General features: G+C 40.1%; 1 long non-coding RNA gene across 1 annotated transcript; it reads left to right on the top strand.

Annotated features, from left to right (window-relative positions):
- The first annotated feature begins 6,019 nt into the window (after window positions 1-6,019).
- On the top strand, window positions 6,020-22,147 carry LOC126092484 (uncharacterized). Its single transcript, XR_007521342.1, has 2 exons — window positions 6,020-6,207; window positions 20,949-22,147. It is a non-coding gene; the product is annotated as an uncharacterized LOC126092484 (long non-coding RNA).
- Window positions 22,148-22,802: the final 655 nt, after the last annotated feature.

The raw sequence follows: 22,802 nt of genomic DNA, 5'->3' as shown, positions 1-22,802 counted from the left end.
AAAACTACTTTCGAGAGCAATACATATGGAAAACATAAAGGATCCTTTAATTAAAATAATACAATAAATATATAAATGTAACATCCGTCAACTGAAAATTGATAATAAATCTTCTCAGAAACTTAGAACAAGCAAGGGTTTGTTAAAAGGCTGTCCCATGTCACCAACATAGTTTAAAATCTACAGAGACTGTAGTCTTAAGGCATGGTCTCATAAATGCAATGGGATTGGGCTAAAAATTAAAGATGGAGTTTATTTACGTCACCTACTATTTGCTGATGATAAAGTAGTTACAGTTTAAGACAGAAGATGCAAATTATATATGTAGTCGGGTAGCAGTGGAATGCAGAAACTAGGTATTGAAGATTATCAGAAAACAGAATACCTGACTGATGATCCAGATGACTTATACGTAGAGGGAAAGAGCATTAAGGAGGTCAATACTTTCTGTTTGGGATCCATTTTAGAGATGGAGGGAAAATTAGAGCTAGAAATTAATAAAAGAATTAAGAGTGGAAGGAAACTCATTGGGATGCTCAACTCAATCTTTTGGAGCAGAAATGTAATAACCTAAAGCAAAACAATCATATATAAATCGATATTAGAGAGCATAATTATGTATGGAATGGAGACATGGGTTACTAATATCACACACACACACACACACACACACACACACACACACACACACACACACACTCACTCACACTTAGAATGGAAGTAAGTGAAAGAATACATGACATGATCGATTGATGGAAGCAAGTTACAATGGTATGGGCATTTTAGAAGAATGGAGGAACCCAGAATACTGAAAATTATCCAGGAATGGGAAACAAGGAGGAAAGAAGGACACACTAACTGGCTCCAAAATGTACAATGAACAATGAGAACACTTGACACAGGGGAAGAACATATTCAAGATCAAAACAGCTGGAGTGACATCCGAGGAGATTAAGATCTTATGTAACGATGTAATAATTTCTGGGTATTTGTTACGTCGACAAAACCCTATGTATAGAGGTAAATCTCAATTAATTAAAAAAAATTGATGGGGAGGAGAGTTTCAATCCCACTGGTAGGATGGTATTGTTATTTCTCACCTGAAAGTGGGAAAAGACCTTCATATTGTACTTATCACTGCAGTGGATGCTCTGAGTGGCCTCAGGCTCCTTTTTCACTCAGCAGTACAGCACATTTTTAAACTTTTGTGTACGTATTTTATCTATCCATGTATTTAAGCTAATTAGTTTGTAGTCTGTACAATCTGCTTTTTCTCACATTTTAATTGTACTGAAAATGTCTACCTTCCTTGTTATATTCTTCAGTGACCAGCTAGAATTTTTTTAGGTGCCTAAATTTTGTCATTTTCAGCTATCTGACTACAGCTAGTGTCACACTCACTTTTAACCATTACATTTTCACAACCCAGGAACTGACAATTCTCCTTTTCTTGCTTCATATTTTTTTTACGAGAATTTGCAGTGAGGGACTAATAACAAAGTAGTTAAATCTCTCTAAACCCATAACCATTATTGTTATAAAATAATGATGCTCTCCATACTACTCAGCCGGCTGGAGTGGCCGAGCGGTTCTAGGCACTTCAGTCTGGAACTGCGCGACTGCTACAGTCGCAGGTTCGAACCCTGCCTCGGGCATGGATGTGTGTGATGCATTTAGGTTAGTTAGGTTTAAGTAGTTCTAAGTTCTAGGGGACTGACGACCTCAGATGTTAAGTTCCATAGTGCTCAGAGCCATCCATACTACTCAACAGAAGTGAGTTACAGGTCACTTAGAAACAACAAAGTAAGAAAGATCCAAGCAGCTAAGTGAGATTTCTTTGGGCTGTGAAAAGATGCACCAGTGTAGACAAATTAAGAAACACACACATTTAGAAGGTATAAACATGATCAACATGAGGAGGAGTAGTGGACAACAGAAGGAAATGGTGGGAGCATCTCAACAGAATGAACAGCGGTAGACTTCCTTACAAAGTTACAAATTATAATCCAATACACCGAAGGAAGTCTGGGCATGCCAGAGAAGAGATGGGTGCCATAACAAAAGCCTAATACTTGATGTACAGAAGACAAGCATTTGGCACAATCAAGATACCTTTCAACATACAACCACACCACAACCGTAACAGTTTGGCAACATTTGTGATAAACAAAAACCATATCCAATTTTTCAACTATTGTGTACATTGTGAATGTCTAAATAACTTCATGAGCAAGTCGTTTGACTGCTACAACAGCAGATCACGGACTAAAAGGCTTCAAACTCGCATGAACTGTTTATATTTGGTTCAGTAGGTCAGGCATTTGTGGAAACTTCTGCAGATGGTGGGAGAGTGGTTGGTGCTGCTGTTATCTTGTTACTGTGTGATAGAGTTCAACTTATTATGTTTTTAAAGTCCTCTTGAAATAATTTTTCTGATGCTACAGAAAACAGTTCATGGTCTTTAAAATGCCATATTTAGCATCTTTAAATGTTGCAAGTTAGTTCTGTCTATCAGAAAGTTCTCCACATTGTCTGCTATAACTAGTGAGAACCTCTTCTCATTATACATATTTGTTCAGTATACGTCTGGGCTGGCCTGTCTTAGAATACTGTCAGTCATAAAGTGTCACCTATCAACTTAACATAATGATTTTTCAGATAATTGTACGGGACCTCCTATTAATGGAAAAATTCCATTTAGCTAGACATATGTACAAAAAACAGAGGTCATCGTAATGAGTTGTTCAGAATTTTAATTACAAAGATCTGTAAAACTTCACATTTGGAAAAGTTTTTCATAGATCCAGTGTAGATTGAAAGTTAAATAATAATTAGCCTGAAACTTAAGTTTGCAGCCATGTGATATGCACAGAAGCAAAGAACAGTACAATCTTCATAAGATCATCAAGATTTTCTTCTTCTCCATGTTATGAACATGGCTACACATTGTCATGTTTTCCATAACAGCAATAAGGAACTGAAGTGATTTCTTCTTACTACTTTATCAAAGAGGATAAATGCATTCCATAAATAAAGTTCTATAGTAAACAACATTCCATTAGAACAGCTGATAACCTTGGCAGAGACGCACTGACAAAACTCTACCATCTGGTGAGCAAGATGTATGAGACAGGTGAAATACCCTCGCACTTCAAGAAGAATATAATTATTCCAATCTCAAAGAAAGCAGGTGTTGACAGATGTGAAAATTACTGTACTATCAGTTTAATAAGTCACAGCTGCAAAATACTAACATGGATTCTTTACAGACGAATGGAAAAACTGGTAGTAGCCAACCTCTGGGATGATCAGTTTGGATTCCGTAGAAATATTGGAACACGTGAGGCAATACTGACCCTACAACTTATCTTAGAAAATAAATTAAGGAAAGGCAAACATACATTTCTAGCGTTTATAGACTTGGAGAAAGCTTTTGACAATGTTGACTGGAATACTCTCTTTCAAATTCTGAAGGTGGCAGGGGTAAAATACAGGGAGCGAAAGGCTATTTACAGTTTGTACAGAAACCAGATGGCAGATATAAGAGTTGAGGGACATGGAAGGGAAGCAGTGGTTGGGAAGGGAATGAGACAAGGTGGTAGCCTCTCCCCGATGTTATTCTCTCTGTATATTGAGCAAGCAATATAGGAAACAAAAGGAAAATTCGGAGTATGAATTAAAATCCACGGAGAAGAAATAAAAACTTTGAGATTCACCGATGACATTGTAATTCTGTCAGAGATAGCAGCAAAGGACCTGGAAGAGCAGCTGAACGGGATGGACAGTGTCTTGAAAGGAGGACGTAAGATGAACATCAACAAAAGCAAACTGAGGATAATTGAATGTAGTTGAATTAAATTGGGTGATGCTGAGGGAATTAAATTAGGAAATGAGACGCTTAAAGTAGTAGATGAGTTTTGCAATTTGGGCAGCAAAATAACTGATGATGGTCGAAGTAGAGAAGATATAAAATGTAGACTGGCAATGGCAAGGAAAGTGTTACTTAAGAAGAGAAATTTGTTAACATCAAGTATAGATTTAAGTGTCAGGAAGTCGTTTCTGAAAGTATTTGTATGGAGTGTAGCCATGTATGGAACATGGCCGATAAATAGTTTGAACAAGAAGAGAATAGAAGCTTTCGAAATGTGGTGCTACAGAAGAATGCTGAAGATTAGGTGGGTAGATCACATAACTAATGAGGAGGTATTGAATATAATTGGGGAGAAGAGGAGTTTGTGGCACAACTTGACAAGAAGAAGGGATCAGTTGGTAGGACATGTTCTGAGACATCAAGGGATCACTAATTTAGTATCAGAGGGAAGTGTGGAGGGTAATAATCGTAGAGGAAGACCAAGAGATGAATACACTAAGCAGATTCAGAAGGATGTACGTTGCAGTAGTACTTGGAGATGATGAAGCTTGCACAGGATAGAGTCGCATGGAGAGCTGCATCAAACCAGTCTTTGTTCTGAAGAAGAAGAAGAAAACAACAACAACATCTACTACTACTACTACTACTACTACTACTACTACTACTACTCTCCAATGACAACAACAAGGTTAAAAAATATATTTGCAGTGGTTTTTATTCTCTTTTTACCAGTTGCGATGTTATTTGCTAGGTGCTGATAAATTTCCACAACTCGAGCCATTGTGTTGTCATATGATGCAACTGCTATTGACATTGACACCTCTGTAGATCTCTTACATGTAGCCTTTGTTTCAGGGTTGAGAATAGTGAGTAAAGAAAAACATGTCCTTCTCATCATTTCATCAAATTCCTATTACTTTGTCTCTCTGAAAAACAGTTTTCTATCACAAAATGACGGAGAATGTCACAAGTTTGTACAGGCTGACTGTGATATCTGTGGGAAACTGACTGATAATCCTGCAAGTGGTTTCTTAAGTGTCGTTATGATCAGAGTTGACTGAAGCATGTCTTTGTACATGTTTTCAGACCTGGTATCTTTCAACATGTGTCCCACTTAGGAACTTTCAAAGAATGGTTGTCTAGATTCTGAATCCCCTTTTTAATTTTAGTAGTAGATACTGTACCCAACATCTCTTAAAGATCAAACTTTTGTCGGTCACTTCATCTGTCTGGATTGCACAAACTACTGAATTTGTTTGTTGAATTATACATGGGCCAAATTTTATTGAGCGTTCACTGTGGACGGTTTACATAATTAGTAGAACAGAAAAGTAAAGGTACTTTCTTATATTTACAAAAAATGGGTAAAACTTACAATCCTTTGGAATGTTGGTGTCACCAGCATCAGTGCTATTAAGTAATTTAGCACGAATGGAAACCTTAGAGGAGCTGGTGACAATACAGTAGATGAATCTGTACCATCCAGCTGGTGAGCACATGCTAATTATTCACCTGATGAACTTTCATCACTTGCCTCATCTGATAACATATCATGTGTTGTCAAGCCCTCATGCAATGTCAGATCCTCTGTTGCTGCTGTTTCTAAATGCATTTTGTAAACTACTATACAAGATGACAAATGTCTCTTAATTTCTAATACATGAAACATGCATACACACAAGGGGATCTCTAGTGGCAACAACTGCAACCAAATAATCGATGCTCTGAGCAAGAAGTATGAAGTGGATACTCTGACTTCAACAGTCAACTACTGGATAGAAACAGTAATATTTAGGACTCCATTTTTAAAGGGTTCTTGCAGAATTACCAATAAACTTGGGATTTTAAGTTTCCGATATATTTTAAAATAAAACATAATACGTGACGCAAGTGGTTAATGGTATTTATATTATTAATACATCTTTAATGGCTGCTTCATTTTGTTAATATTTACATTTGATTCTCACATGTACTGAGTCATTCTCGAGATATAAGGAACTCTATAATTGAATTAATTAATGTTTTTTTAAAACTGTGATTCAGTATTTTAAGTTTATTATTTGCTGTCTTTACATGGTTACAATGTTGAGTGTACCTTTCTTTTGAAAGGAGAGATGCTCTACAGGTTATATCCTTGAAAACTGCTGTTTGATTTTCCATTAGAGAGAAGACTAAAAAGATTTGGGAACGATATGAAGATATTATGATGAGGTACATCGCAATGACTGATGAAGTCGTAGCTTTGAAAAGTGAGACTGGTGTTACGGAAAGAATGAGATTGCGTGCAGAGGAGGAAATAGTTAAACTTAAACGGGAGATTGAGAAGAAAGGTGAAGGTAATGTGCATCTAGCTTTCTTCTGTTAGGAAAGTAGGCTTTTGTGCAAACTTCTGTTTTGTTTTGTAAAATGAGCCACACATTATTGTTTAAGAAATATAATAAATGCAGTATTACAGTTATTCTTCATGGAGTCAGAGTTTCAGAAATTTGCATGTCAAAGTTAGTTTCCCTTCTGTTGCTTCACTAATTTGTGAACCATTTGCTGAACAGTATACATTATAATTTTATCATAAAGTTTGTTTTCTATTCTTAGACAACAAGTTTAGTTAGAACAGTAAGTGTCCTAGGCTGATGAAACTAACAGTCTCCTGACATAAGGAAGTTTGTCAGTGTATAAATTTTCAGCAATAATCTATGTAACAAATTGTTTAGTTATTCCAAATGCTTGGCATGTGTCCTGGTTTCTATCTGTATACAAGCTATACACTGATAATTGTGCATGTTGGGTGACCTCACATCTAGTTGATAATTAGGAATGGTGTTTGGAGATGTTGCATTTACATTTCATAATACTACTTTTCATTGTAAATGTTGCTAATAGCTCAAAACAAGTGTTAGGATATTCAAAAAGTAAATTACATTAATTTATAAAGAAAACGTGCAGGTATATAAAGATAGATTTTATTATATTCAATTAAAGCTACCACTGTCAGTTCTTTGTCCACATAATTGCTTCCTACACACAACACTCTTGTCACATCAAGTAACAAGTTTTTCAGTGCACTCGTTGTTGAATTCTACAACCCATGAGCTAAGTTGTGCATTGGAACAATCCTTTAATTCATTATCATCTTCAAACCACTGTGACCATAGCAGTTTCATTATCTGAAACAGGTAAAAAATGAAGGTCTATGTCAAGCATTTTCATTGTGAGAAATTCATTAGAGCAGTGCAGAAAACTGAAGCAATTGGGAATCTCGTGATGGAAAACCAAATGATTAAACCTGAAGGTCCAAGCACTAGAAATGTTTTACAACAAGAGCCAAAATTATTGGCTGCGGAGTTTCTCGTGCACAAAACTGGAATCAGAAAAGCACCTCCCACTGAAAATTAGAGGAGTTGAATGTGTGATTGAAGCAACATAGACAATACCAAAATTCGAACAGACCACACAGAATGATACTACAGCAGCAGCAGGGTAGGTAGCAATGCAGGACGCAACACCGACAAACTCAAAGGCAGCTCTTGAACCACAACAAGCAGTCCATGTTGACGCCACAGTTGTTTACACAGCAATCTGGCCTATCAAAACATGCAGAACTGCTAAAAGTACAAACTCTCAAAAAGCACAATAATTAAAGTGGTGCTTGTATACAAACATAAGAGTGGCAGTTCCACACCAAAAACAAATAAGAGGAGGGAGTTAGTGACAACAAACAAGCAGAAAATGAAAGGGGTGGGGGAAGTAGGCTGCCTGTAGAGAAAAATGTATCTGGGACACTGACTCAAAAACCAGTGTAACAAAAGGTGGATTTAAATATCGTTAAAGATCCTTAGATGTTTCCAGTGGACAAGATATTCTTAAGAGTGGATGGCGTAGGTACAGAACCCAGCCAACTGTGTACAGAGCCTGGAAGAAAAATAAAAATAAAGGACTCCAAAGACTTCAGTGTTACTACTTGTGTAAAAGAATCCCAATCAGAAATTCTCATGGAAATGGAATGAGAAAACAACTGTTCAGTCTGCATTAATGAGATTCTCTGTGGCTTTAACTCAAGCTAATTTAATGTTGGCTTTGAAAATTTATAAATTACATTTGATTTAAAATTTACATTTCAACAACAGTTCATTTATGAATAAGAAGCAGTTATTCTTATCTTACAAGAAGTTAGTATTTTAAATTTGTCAGTTCCTGGGTTCCGTACATTATTAAACATAGCTCTGAAAGAAAGTACAGTTGTTTTATTAAGGTAAGGTATTCCCATAAATCATACTTTTTAGACTTAGGCCGCAAGATAAGTTTCACATTCATGGCTAACATTAAATAACAATAAAAAAGATATTTATCTGTTAGACAGGTCCCCGCAACCTGTTACTAGGTAGTGACTTTAACTGTGTGCTCAACAAAAAAAAAATACCAGTCACCGAATTTTAACTACTGCAAAGAGCCGCACGAGTTGGTTCAGAATGTTAAACTGAAAGACTCTTGGGAATTAAAGTATTCCACTGTAGCGAAATATGTTCCTCACCTCAACTTTGTGCAGCCAGGTAAATAGACTGCACGTGTCTGATAATATAAGTGAACAAATTCTTGCTGTTGATGTGGTTCTGGCCTGTTTTATGATCATTCTGCTCTTTCAGTAACTGTAAACCTACCAAGTGACATAGATAGCACAGGATGTTAAACATTTCACACCTCGCACACAGTGAATTATTCGATGTTATAAGTGACACTTGGCACCCTTATCTATGCTCAAACAATAAATATTTGTCAAAATCAGAATGGTGGACCAGTTTAACCAAAAGGAAACTTGGGCAACACTTAGTTTATTGTGGGGCTCAAGAAGCAAGAAACAATAAGACTACTTTTGTTACAACTTATTGAGAGAGCTATATGATACATCCAGAAATAAACTTGATAACAGCCAAACTATTGAGCATGAAACAGAAACAAACAAATTGAAGCTCACAAGATAAAATCGAAACCTAAATCTCTTTAAGTAGCAACTTCTATGTTCAGTTTCATCAGACACCATATAAACGATAAATAGACTTCACAGAATGCTTGGAAACAGAAAATGGCAGCATACTCACAAAGCAGAATGACATTGTCCAGAAAATTCAGCAACAATTTGAGACAATGTACTCTCATGATGAAACAGTCGACATGTCTATAGGAGAAGACTGACTAGGCTGCAAATCATGCAATGTGTGTTTCATATTGTGCAACACAATATCTGTACAGTAACTGTGCACCACATGCTTAACCATACAAAAGGCTCAAAACTAATGCAACGGTTGTGGTAAGAGTGCTGTAGCTCCAGATCAGGAGGCTGTGGCACCTGGCGTATGGTGCGAGTTTTGAGTGCCCCCACGTTCCAGCGTGGATGCGTATGACACCTATCAGCCATGAAGCTGTTGGACAACACAATGGCCCAGGGGCCATCAAACACTCCCCCCCCTCCCCCCCCCCCCCCCACACACACACACACACACAAAACTGTTGTACAACAGGAAAAGTACAAACGAAAAAGATCACCCTGGACAGTGGATCACTCAGCTCATGGGTGAAAAACACAGCAAATTGCGCATTGAAATATGAACTGCAGGACTAGTGAACATTGACATTTCACACACATATTGTGGTCCATGGATTCCATTTCCGTGTCACGTCAGGCTGAGTGTCAGCAGTACATTGAAGCTCGCAGCATTTTTTGCTCTGCTTCGAAGACTGGTGAGTATTGTGGCCGGTATGATGCGTGATGTGTCTCCTCAAGTGTGCTATGTGCACCTGTCCCCTAGTGGTTCGCATACCCGTGCTGTCTCAGCAGTGTACACAGCTGGCTGGCACTGCGGCGCGCGCCATCTTGTGTAACGACCTCAGAGCAGGCAAGAGTACCCATTGAATTTAAGTATGTTACTAAACAGAGGAAAATAAACTAACAAGGATTCACTGACTAGCAGCGATCGAACAGGGAAGAGTTCAGCACTGAACCCCACAGGCATGTGGTATGTGGTGTTTGGGAGGGTTCACTACCTCGAAACCGTGCGCTGAGCCCAAGTCTACCTCGAATGAGGCCACAGCCTGTAGAGGGTACCAGGCCTTTAGCGGCTGGTACGAGCATAGGCAGAACATCTCCTTCAAGTCGGGTTGCATGAGAGTGCAGTTTCAAGTGGGTGGTAAACTCCATTCGAGTCTAAATATGACCACGAAACTGACAGCAAACAAGTACCATGAGGGAAAGTTGAAAAGAACTTTGAGGGCTACAAAAAGGAAAAAGAGTGAATTTTTTTCTGGAATTGTTTTTTTTTTTTTTTTAAAAAGGCAGAAGACATTTTAGAGTTAATCAACAAGTTGCCACCACAACACAGAATACCTGGACTAGACGGTATATGAAAAGACTTTTATCTTAAGTTGTGGAGTATCATTGGAGCAACTTTTACTGAAATTTTAAATGAAATTATGACAGGAGGCACTGTTCCCAGTAGGACCAAAATGGGTGAAATTGATCTAATGTCAAAGAAAATATACAACTTCTGCCCAGTAACCTTACTAAACTTAAGATTATAAAAAGATTGCCACAGCAGTTATAGCAGAATGATGTTCCTCCTTGACAAAGTAGTCAAAACTCAAAAAGCCTGCCTTCCAGGGAGATCTGTCATGACCCTAATTTCTGAATACTGTAACATTATTTCATAGTTGCCATAACTAACAAAAAGTGTGCTTTACTTTCTGTTGACTTTTGTGAGGCTTTTGACTGTCTTAATTTCCACTATTTAGAACAGGTACTGAAACAAATAGGACTTGAAGAAAGGGCTGTAAAAGTAAACTGGAATTTGATAACAAATCACTACAAGGATTATACGAGGGTCACTCCAAAAGAAATGCACACTATTTTTGTAAAAATACAGTTTTCATTCTGCATGTGTGAAAGTTTTACAGTGTGTAGATACATACTTCCCGCTTGTTTTCAAACTTAGTTCAACCTGTTCCCGTGAGTGGTGCCGTCACAGCATGTCTTCAAGATGGCTGCTACACTTGACGTTCGTCAGTAGCAACATACTTTCATAGAATTCCTGTGCTGTGAAAACGAGACAGTGGGAAACATCCACAAGAGGTTGAAAAAGGTGTATGGAGATGCTGCTGTCGATCGCAGTACAGTTAGTCGGTGGGCAAGCAGGTTACGTGATGAAAGCGGGGACGGCAATATTGAGGATTGTCCTCGCAGCGGCAGGCCTCATACTGCACACACTCCAGACAATGCGCAGAGAGTGAACAAATTGGTGACTGCTGACAGACGCATCACAGTTAACGAATTGTCACGCAACGTTGGGATAGGGGAAGGAAGTGTTTGCAGAATACTGAAAGTGTTGGCGTTAAAAAAGGTTTGTGCCAGGTGGGTTCAGAGGTTGTTGACAGTGGCTCACAAAGAAACAAGAAAAACGGTATGCAGCGAACTTCTGGAAACAGTACGAGAATGGTGGAGATGAATTTCTAGGAAGAATTGTGTCAGGTGATGAAACATGGCTCCATCATTTTTCACCAGAGACGAAGAGGCAATCAATGGAGTGGCATCAGGCAAATTTATCCACGAAAAAAAAATTCAAAACCACACCTTCTGCTGGAAAAGTTATGGCTACGGTGTTTTTCGATTCCGAAGGACTCTTGCTAGTGGACATCATGCCAAGTGGAACCACCATAAATTCTGATGCATATGTGACGACACTGAAGAAACTTCAAGCTCGACTGAGACGTGTTTGACCACATCGGCAAAAGCAGGATGTTTTGCTGTTGCACGACAATGCACGGCCACATGTCAGTCAAAAAACCATGGAAGCGATCACAAAACTCAGATGGACAATACTGAAACACCCGCCTTACAGTCCTGACCTGGCTCCATGTGATTATCTTCTCTTTGGGAAACTGAAAGACTCTCCTCATGGAACAAGGTGTGAAGATGATGACGCCCTTGTGCATGCTGCCAAACAGTGGCTTCAACAAGTTGGGCCAGAATTTTACCCTGCAGGTATACAGGTGCTGGTTTCAAGATGGCATAAGGCAGTTGAGAGGGACGGAAATTATATGGAGAAATAAAAATATTGTTCCTAAATTATGTATCTACACACTGTAAAACTTTCAAACATGCAGAATAAAAGATGGATTTTTTAAAAAATAGTGTGCATTTCTTTTGGAGTGACCCTCGTATCAACAGATACGTAACAAAGGCGATTCAGATACAAAAGGGTGTACCACAAGGTAGTATGCTTTCAGTGTCACTTTTTGTGCTGTGACTGGAGCCACTACTCAGGAGACTGAACGGAAAACTAACTGGTGTGGCTGTGGTTTTCATAAGTTAAGAGAACAATATAGGAAAACTGAAATTGACGACTACAGTGCAGCCTCTGGAACAAAAATAAACTAGGGAAAATGTGTAATATTAAATGCCAGAGGTTTTGGAATTGTTGGTGTACTGTGGGTGCAAATGGTAAACAGCCACGACACACTAGGAATCATAATGGTAAATGGCAACCAAAAACTGAAAGCACACAACAAACTAAATACAAGGTACTTTAATAGAAAACAACTGGTTAAAAAAAATCAGGATTGTGACTCAGGTGTGTATCCAATTCTCAAACTGCAGACCAAAAGGACAATACAAATGTCCAGAAAGTGTGTGTGACAAGGCCATATCTTGAAGCTAAATTGCCGTGTGATCATAAAATCAAGAAAGGTGGGTAGCTTAGAATAAATGGATATCAGAAGGAAGATGACTGCACTGTGTGTAAAACGAACCACCGTAGTGGTTAACAAGGAGCCAAGCACTATCACATGGAAGCTTTCCAAACATTGTTCACACTGAAAGTATAAAACCACCCATTGACATAAGCAATATAAATTTAAAACTTACATGTATCAGAGAATTTTACTTGGAAGAGAGTTCCCTTGGTAACATAGCATGTCACAAAAAACAGTATTAATGACAAAGACCTTGACTGATGAATGGAAGAAGACAGATAGCCAAAACCTTGTTGAACTTAAGCACCTAAATATCACATGGAAAACAATGTGGGAAAATTTTAGCTTGAAAATTCATTCATCAGAAGTGGTATCAACTTTATGTAAAGTTGTAAACAAAAACTGTTGCAACTAATGGAAAAATTTAACCTTATTGAGTGAAGTGATATTGACAAGTGGCTCAAATGTTATATAAAAGTTGACTTGCTGTGGACAGTTCACGAATTGGAAGTTGTCCAGGAAGAGATTAGCATTACTCACAACAGACTGCTTACATCAACAACATACTCCTCTGGGCTGATTGGTGTACTACCCAAAAACGAAAAAAACTCTGTTTATGTGGATATGGGCATTATGTGAACTAAGTCATAACAAAAATGGAGACAACATCTACAAATTTCAAGATTATATGGAAACAGTGTATTGGCATAGGAAATGGTTGCCAAATGTAAAAAAAAAAAAAAATTCAAATATGTTATCAATATTAATTGAAAAATAAGGAATTGGTTGATATACAAAAGAAAATAGGCTGGTAATGCAGACATTCATTTGAAGATTTTTTAAAAAAGTAACATGATCATCTCCTCCTGAAATAGACAACATACACACATACATTCTCGCAAACGCAGCTCTTTACATATGACCACTGTATCTGTCTGTCCAGGCCAGACTATGAGCAACTGCACGTGATGGGACAAGCAACCTGGGTGGTGCGAGTGAGGTGGAGGCTGGGGTGGGAAGAGGGAGGCAGAGCAGGGTACCGCTGAGGTACAGTAAGGTGCTGCTTGTGGAACCAAATGGGGACAAGATGGAGAGAGGGTAAGGCAGCTGGGTACATTCAAGAGGTTAGACAGGGGGCATGGTTAGGGTGGAAAAGCAGAAAAGTAAAGAGACTGAGGGTGCTTGTGGAATAGAAAGCTGTGGAGTGGGAACAAGGATGGGATAAGCAGGTGGAGGACAATGTAACAGAAGACTGAGGCAAGCAGGGTTACGGGAACATGGGATAAATTGCAGGGAGAGTTCCCACCTGCTCAATTCAGAAAGCTGATTTTATAGAAGTATCCAGATGGCACAGCCTGTGAATCAGTGATTAAAATGAAGAACAACATCGTGATGGACAGCATGCTCAGCAACTGCGTGATCGAACTGTTTCTTGGCCACAATTTGTCCATTCATGTGGTTGTCATGCCCATGTAAAACAAAGCACAGTGATTGCAATCTAGCTTATAGATCACATGACTGGTTTCACAGGTAGCCATCCCTTTCATGGCATAGGTGATACTTGTGACCAGTCTGGAATTGGTGGTGGCAGTGGTGGTGGTGGTGGTGGTGGTGGTGTGCATGGGACAGGTCTTGCATCTAGGACTATTACAGGGGTATGAGCCATGGAGCAAGGGGTTGGGAGCAGGGGTTGTATAGGGAGGAGCACGAGGGTATTGTATAAGTTGGTAGGTGGAAGAATACCACTGTGGAAGGTGTGGGGAGGATAGTGGGTAGGACATTCCTCACTTTAGGGCACAACGAGATGTAGTCAAAATACTGGTGGAGAATGTGATTCAGTTTCTGCAGTCCTGGGTAGTACAGAGTCTCAAGGAGTACACACCTCTGAGGCAGACAGTGGGACTTCAGGAGGTGGTGAGTGTCTGTAGAGATAAGACACGGGAGATCTGTTTCTGTCCAAGATTGGGAGAGTAATTACAGTCTGTGAAGGCCTCAGTGAGACTCTGGGCATATTTTGAGAGGGACTGCTTGTCACTACGGAGAGCAGTGGCTCCTGGTGGATAGGGTGTATGGAAGGGACTTCTTGTTGTGGAATGGGTGGCAGCTATCGAAGTGGAGATATTGCTGGTGGTTGGTAGGTGTGATGTGGATGAAGGTTCTGATGCTTACTACCTGAGCCCCCATCTTACTGTTACTCGCTCCTATGAACGGGAACGCGTTATGCAGATCTTGGTGCCTCTCGCGTCCAACTAGAAAAGATAACCTGAAGATGCCTAAATAAGGCGAAACGCGTTGTTGAAAAATAAAAAAACTAACATTGCAACCCAGACTGTTTTTAACCAATACTGATGTAGTCACCTTTGAGGTGGATGTCAACATCAAGGAAGAACCAGGTGAAGCGAATGGGGGAGAAGGTGTTGAGGTCCTGGCGGAATGTGTATAGGATGTCCTCACTCTGTCCAGATTTCAAAGATGTCATCAATGAATCTGAACCAGATGAGGGGCTTTTTACACCATTAAGGGAATACTTACTTCAGTGTGCTGCATAAATTTCAGCTTGATATGTCTAGGTGTACCTGAGAAAAAGGAACGTTAACCAACAGAGGGACAGTGTCCGATAACAAATGATGAAAAGGTTTTGTCATGTGACATAATTACAGAGTAACAATTTCCAATATTTTTCTCTGTGGTTCTAGTGTGATACCTTGCTTCTTCCCGAATTTGATGATTTTCAGTCAACGGGAAGTATCCTTTTGGTTGTGGATGAGTGAGTTTGTAAGTATCAAAATATGTGACATTAATGTTTTATTCTTTTGTGTGCATTGTTTCGGAAGCATATATTTACTGCACTGCCAAGGGTCTGTAGCCACTACATAGTTCCATTCTATTAATGATAGACTCGTTCGTATTCTTAATGTTCAACTTTATTGTAAAGCAATGAGCCAGACATAGAACATCTAAGACAAAAACCACACACACACATACACACACACACACACACACACACACACACACACACACACACACACAAAGCAAAGAGTAAATGATTATGTGCACACTGGAGTCTTTGCCGCTGGTCCTGTACTGTGCACACGCAACTATTCGTCTGCGTGCTCCCACACAGCCCCCTCCCTGAAGAGCGGAGCTCCAGGAATGTGCAGAAGGCTCTTGTGCAAATTTCCGGCTGTACTTCCTCAATCGTCGTATCCTCTCGCCCCTGCAGGGGCCCCTCGTCTTGCTGCAGGCCCGCCTCCTCTTCTTGTCTTACATCTTCTAACAGTAAGTGAGCCAGCTTCACCCAGTCTATTGACACAATAACACACTTATCGCAAACTAGGATAGTCATGGTCTGGTCCATATGGTGTAGTACTTTATAAGGTCCCATATATGGCGGCTCAATGGAGTTCTGACTGCGTCGGTTCACAACATTACATGTGAGCATTTGCTCAATTCTCTATGTACAAACGATGGCCTGACGTCATGCCATGTGACTGGTTGTGGCTTAAGCTCAGCCAGTTAAGCCCTTACTCTTGTTAAGAAGTACAGTAGGTCCATCTCGCCTGTACTCTTCTTAGGCATAAGGTTTCCCTGTATACTAATTCTGCTGTAGATGCTCCGAGATCAGGTTTGAGAACAGTGCGTAAGCCTAGTAACACTAGTGGCAACGCTGCTGATCAATTCTCGCCATGGCACATTAACGCGTCCTTAAGTGTTCGGTGCCACCGCTCTACCATGCCATTGCTTTCCAGGTGATAACTTGTGGTACGGTGACAGCAGAACCCGCACATGTTTGCCATCTCCAGGAATAAGGATGATTCGAACTGACTTCCTTGGTCTGTTGTGACATGTACTGGACATCCGAACCGTGCTATTCACGTCGTCAAGAACGCCCAGCTGACTGTCTCTGCTGCTATGTCTGAAATGGGCATTGCTTCTGCCAATCTCGTAAATCTATCAGTTGCTGTCAATAGATATGGATAGCCTTCGGACATTGGCAAAGGTCCAACAATACCCAGATGCACATGTTCGAAACGACCAGTTGGCTCCTGAACTTTACCCACTGGCTTCTTAACATGGCGTCCCACTTTACATCGCTGGCAATCCAGACACATCTGCACCCACTTCCGACAGTCTCTCTTAATTCGTGGCTACACGAAATGCTCAGTCATTAATTTTACAATTGCTCTGGGTCCCGAATGAGCCAAACCATGTAACCCTTTGAATATTTCCCGGCGCAAACTCTCCGGCACAAAAGGTCTAGGCCATCCCTGTGAGGTATCACACCATAACTGTATTGTCTCACCTTCGGACACAGTTTTTTTTTTAACTTAAACCCGGTGGGCGTGCTCTGCTGAGAAACTTGCAGTTGTTCATCATCCTTCTGCTCTCTCGCCATTGTAGCATAGTTCACTGTATACTTTATTGCCGCAACTCGTGAGAAGTAATCTGCCACCATATTCTCTGCCCCATTAATATGTCGTAAATCAGTAGTAAACTGGCCTATATATATCAGTTGAATTGTTTAGGTGACAAAGTATCCGTACACTTGCAGAATGCAAAAGTGAGCGGTTTGTGATCTGTAAACAATGTAAATGGTCTGGCTTCCACGTAAGGCCAGAAATACCTTATGGCTTCGTAAGCAGCCAGCAGCTCTCTATCGTACGCTCTCCAATTCCGCTGTGGGTCTGAGAGTTTCTTGGAGAAGAATCCTAAAGGCTACCAGTGACCAGCAATCCACTGATGCAACGCTGCCCCAATCGCCACCTGACTGGTGTCAACAATAATAGCTAGCTTCGCATCTTTCTCTGGGTGAACAAGTAAAACCGCTTGCTTTAGGCTTCCCTTGATCTGCTCGAACGTGCACTGCATGCTTGATGTCCATTGTAGCTTCTGATTTTTCCCGGTGTTCGTGCCCGCCAAAGCCTCCGTGAGTGGTGCTTGTAAAGCCTCAGATCCTGGCAGATGACTGCGGTAAAAATTTAAAACACCTAGGAACCTCCGCAACTGTTGCAAATCTAACATACGAGGCATCTGCTGTATAACCTCGACCTTCTCCTCCAAAGGACGGATGCCAGTTGCTGAGACTGTGTGACTCAGGTAAGTCACCCGATCTTTACGCAAACTGCATTTGGTGTCATTCACCACTACACCATAAGTACATAGCCTCTCGAAAACTGTCCAGAGGTGCTCTTCATGGAGGGCTGCTGTCGCTGAGAACACCAGTATATCGTCTAAATAGGCAAAAGTGAAATCTAGCCCTTGCAGCACCTCATCGATGAAACATTGCCATGTCTGTGCAGGTTTTTTTTTTTTAACCAAATGGCATGTATAAAAACTCGAAAAGACCGAAAGGTGTAGTGACTGCTGTCTTCAGTATGTCACTGTCAGCCACCAGTATTTGGTGGTATGCTTTTTTTACAGTTGACTACACTGAAACATTCAACTCCAGCCAATTTATTTGTAAAGTCGCGATGTTGGGAACCGGATACTGATCAGGTATCGTACAGGCATTCAACAACCTATAATCACCACAAGGTCTCCAACTTCCGTCTTTCTTCCGCACTAAATATAAAAGCGAGTCCCATGCTCTATCAGATATTCGTATCACTCCCATTTCCAACATCTCTTCGAACTCGGCTTTTGTGTCCGCAAATCTGTCTGGGGCCAACCTTCTCGGTCTGAGGGAGACTGGAGGCCCGGGCACGGTGTTTATGTGGTGGACTGTATGATGGGCCACCATGGCTATCGGCTGACACAACTGCCATATGTCATTATGGACTGTTTATTTGCAGCCTTGAGGCAAAACGACGTGCTGTCACTGAGGGAAGTACGTTTCCCCTTTGGCCAAGTGCTGACATAAGACCCCGTCTCTATCAAATAATAACACGAAGCCGTCACACCCCGAACATAAAGTCGCCGAGATACCGTCAATAAAGAAACATCTCTACTTACAGTCTCCATGTTATTTACGTGGCGAGCGTGACTGCACGGTAGAATGCACTTTGAGGGCTCGCTCCCCGAATCGTCGATGATACCAGCACAACTGCTGCTTCCCGGCATCTCCGCTCTCCTTATGTGTCGGCAGGGCCTCCGAACCGGTAACTCTCAACACCTCCATCTGCTGCTGCGTATTAATCGCCGCCGCTTCGTATTCTTCCGGCGTCGCCTCCACCTTTGCTATACTGAGAGAATTTCTTGGTTCAAACGTCGGTGAGTTGGAGTAGTGCTTTGTATATCGTATCTGTTATTCGCTGCCACAGCTGCTCTTACTGCAGACGGAAGCTGTGCTGCCCAAACGGAATGAAGTGTAGTGTTCGAAAATTCATTTTCCATCACGATTCCACACAAATGCCTCCAGTGTTTGGAGGGAATTCTGTCAACTCTGCGTTCACCTCGCAACACCTGGCAGATTCTTTGATGTAGCAGTTTAGTAAGCCAGCTTATTAAAAAGCCCTTCAGTGTTGTATATATCGCAGCGTTTCCAGCGGCCGTCTAATTATCTCTTCAACCAATATCGCTGCCCTGGCATCCAGACTGTTTGCTGCAATCATGAACTTTTTCCGGTTGTCAGTTACCCGATTATGTATGAATGCCAGTTCTAACATGGAGAACCAAAGTTCCGGTTTATCGGCCAGGAACGGCAGCGGGCGTACTTTCATGCGTTGTCCCAGCGAATCTTCCTCTCGTATGTGTTCCGGCCACAGACTTTGTCCTGGTAATATCACTGTCCCGCTCCGCTGAATCCATTCCGTGGTGTCAAACATCGTTCCATACTTCCCAAACCTGACCGCGCAGCATACCCTGCCGGTGTACTGATCGTGCTGTAGAGCTTCTGCCATTTGGTGTATGTTGTAGTGTATCTTCGTTGCCCTTCTCCTCTGCCTCTTGCTGTACCTGTTCTTTTGACTTTGGGGTCACCACTTTGTAGCCACTACGTAGCTCCATTCTATTAATGATAGACTGGTTCGTATTCTTAATGTTTAACTTTATTGTGAAGCAATGAACCCCATTAACATAGAACATCTAAGACAAAAACAAACACAAAGCAAAGAGTAAATGATTATGTGCACACTAGAGTCTTCGCCACTGCCCCTGTACTGTGCACACGCAGCTATTCGTCTGCGTGCTCCCACAGGTCTATGGACTTTAGAATGTGACATAAATTTCAACCTGGTAACTCTACACATTTTTGAGAAAAATGATTTTGAACAGTTGGATAGCCGGACAGCAGAGCAATCCTGTAAGGGTTCTCTTTTACGTGTTATGGTACGAAACTTTAAACAAGTTGGCAAGTGTAAGACTACTAATCCAAAGGTCCAAAGCTCAATTCTCAGTTGGTCTTATGATCATTTTCTCTCACTTGTTGCTTGATTCATGTCTAGTAAGAATTTTTAAAGGATGAAAACCCCCAAGTGGCACTACGATATGGAGTCCACAGTAACCTATAGGTCCTCTTATAACTAGATGATCATTTTAGAGACATGAAGAATCAAGGGCATGTCTAAAGTTTTAATGGGTGCTGACAAACTGCATGAGCAAAATATATGTAGTAAATTTAGTGCCTAGTAATGAAGTTAGCACTGTCACATGTACTGTGATGTGAATGGAAGCTAAATGGGAATTCTCATCCATATGAATGGAACAAAGGCTTCTTAAGATAACTGAAAATAAGGAACAAATTTGTTTTCCCATACACATGCAATGTTGTTCTGTTGGATGCATGCTTTTCTGTTTGTTGAGTGTGACACACTGTACTTATCATATACCTCACTGTGTCATCATTTGGTTTAAAAATGTCATAGTTACCCCCAGGAAACACTTAGCTTGGTCAAGCAGGATGAAATTTCGCAACTCCTCAGTTTTACATGTCACATTTAATTGCCCGTCTTTTGACTGCAGTTTTATTTTATGGAGCATATGGATTAGGATTATTGCAAGAGTGCGTAACTGGTGCTTTTAAATACTTTTAACACCTTTGATATACAAAAACCACCATTTGTTAATGGAAACTAAATGTGTGCTGGGCTTATCAACTTTCCGTTCATGTAATCATGTGGGAATTTGAATAATATATAGAAAATGAGAAGTAACTATATTCAGTGTGCAATGTTTTGCATTCTGTGTTGATGTAAAAATAAATCGTTCGTCTTATTTTATATTACACACTTAGAATTTCTAGATGACAAGTAAATTTTATTTGTTAGAAGTACTACATGTTTATTTGAAAGTGGTTATTTCCTGATTTTCTTTAATAAAAACTACGCCTAAGTAGATACCCAATTAAAGAAGTGAACACATTCACTATGGATTTTTGTAATTTGTAATTTTTGTTCTTTTGTAGGTGACCATAAAGAGGAGGATCTGATTCCAGTTGTTGAAAATTCACTTCCACAAGAAATTCAAAACAAAAAGAAGTGCCGATTTGCTCCAGAAACAATTGAACCCTCTTCGAAAAAACTTGTTGCCAAAAAAGAAATTAACAAAATCCCTTACTTGACTTCTAGCTAGTGTGTGTGTGTGTGTGTGTGTGTGTGTGTGTGTGTGTGTGTGTGTGTGTGTGACCTTTTAGTATTTCTAGAATTTATACATAAAGTTTTTGAATATTTCTCCTTGGTTGCCATTATCATGGAAGCCTGGTTCATTATAAGACACTTTCTCTGGCTTTTCATTTAATTTCTACTTCTGAGAATGCTTCGTGTATGCAAAATAACTGGAGTTGTTCTTTGACTTTATACCCATGACAAAATCCAGGTCCCTGCCTTTTAGCTTGTGAACTAATATCATGTGTTGTGTGGTGAATTAATGCACTGAGTTTAGACTGGAATGCCTATAATTCGGTGCATGTGGTACGGACGGACAGTATTGGGAAGGAGTTTTGTCACATTTTCTGAAAAGTGTCTGGAGCAGCTAGTTCAAAGACTCACGTGCCATGAAAATATTTAAGACCTTGTAGGTATGAACAGGTTGACCTTACGAATAGTGACAGAAAGACATTGATTAGTGATCCTTATGTCATCAGAGTGAGAGTGATTACTAAGGTTAATAAATCCATCAAGAAAGCTAGTGGGAAATGTTCTTATGCTATAAAGAGCCGCTACGCAATTGTTAGCATCCTACTTAAACAGTGAATGGGCATTATTTAGTTAAGATATAACAGAAAATGTATGGATTATAGGCAAAGTTGAAACTGACTGTAAATCATGTTGTGGAGAAGTATGTGCCGAGTTACTGGATTATAAGGCTGGAACGCACTGTGGTTAGTAGCAGAGTTTGATGTACTTTTGGTTAGAATACGAATGTGAAAATGTCAGCAAGCAAGAATTATTAGTAATTTTTGCATCTGTAAAAAGACTGATGATGTGCAGTGTTCAAAAACTTCAGAACAACTTGCCTATCGACTCGATGTGTGATCGATGTTCACACTGAATAATTGTAAGAAAAAGTGTTTGTGGTCCTCTTTCATTTGGTGTATTATTTATAACTGTAAGGTGAGTGTAATGTGTGCTACAAAGCCTTAAAACCCTTATATTCATTTTTAAACACCCTGTACTTAATATTTCAAAGTTTATTAATTATATGAATATTATTCCGTATAAATTATTGATTTTTAAAAATTGCAGTCAAGCATATTGCTTATGGTTAGCGTATATCACACACACACACACACACACACACACACGGGTAGATTTATCAGGAGAATTCTGCCCCTCTCCCCACCCTTCCATGTTTTGAGTAGCCACCGTTTATCCTTAACATTGAATTGCTGCAGAATTCTTGAGCATATTCTAACTTTGATTATCATAAATGTCCTTGAGACAGAAAAGCTTCTCTCAAATATTTAAAAAGAATTATTTGTGTGAAACTCAGCTTGCCATTTCCTAAGATGATATCCAATGAACCATGGATAAAAGGCAATAGACAGTCCATATTTCTGGAAAGTATTTGACAAAGTCCCCCACTGCAGACTGTTAATGTTTGAGTACATGGAATAGGTTTGCAGACATGCAAGTGGCTCAAAAATTTCTTCAATAAAAGAACCCAGCTTGTTGTTCTGGATAACGAGTGTTCATCAAAGGTAAAGGTATTGCGAGGGATGCCACAGGAAAATCTCATAGGACCACTCTTGGTGTCTTCAAAGTGTGTTTCAGAGCCTTACACCTGACGTCCAGGGGAGATGATCACGTCATTGGAAACA

Source organism: Schistocerca cancellata, chromosome 7, assembly GCF_023864275.1.
Source record: "Schistocerca cancellata isolate TAMUIC-IGC-003103 chromosome 7, iqSchCanc2.1, whole genome shotgun sequence".
In the NCBI taxonomy this organism is placed as follows: Eukaryota; Metazoa; Arthropoda; class Insecta; order Orthoptera; family Acrididae; genus Schistocerca; species Schistocerca cancellata.
The sequence above is the reverse complement of the archived record's forward strand: the minus strand, read 5'-3'. Positions and strand labels throughout refer to the sequence as shown.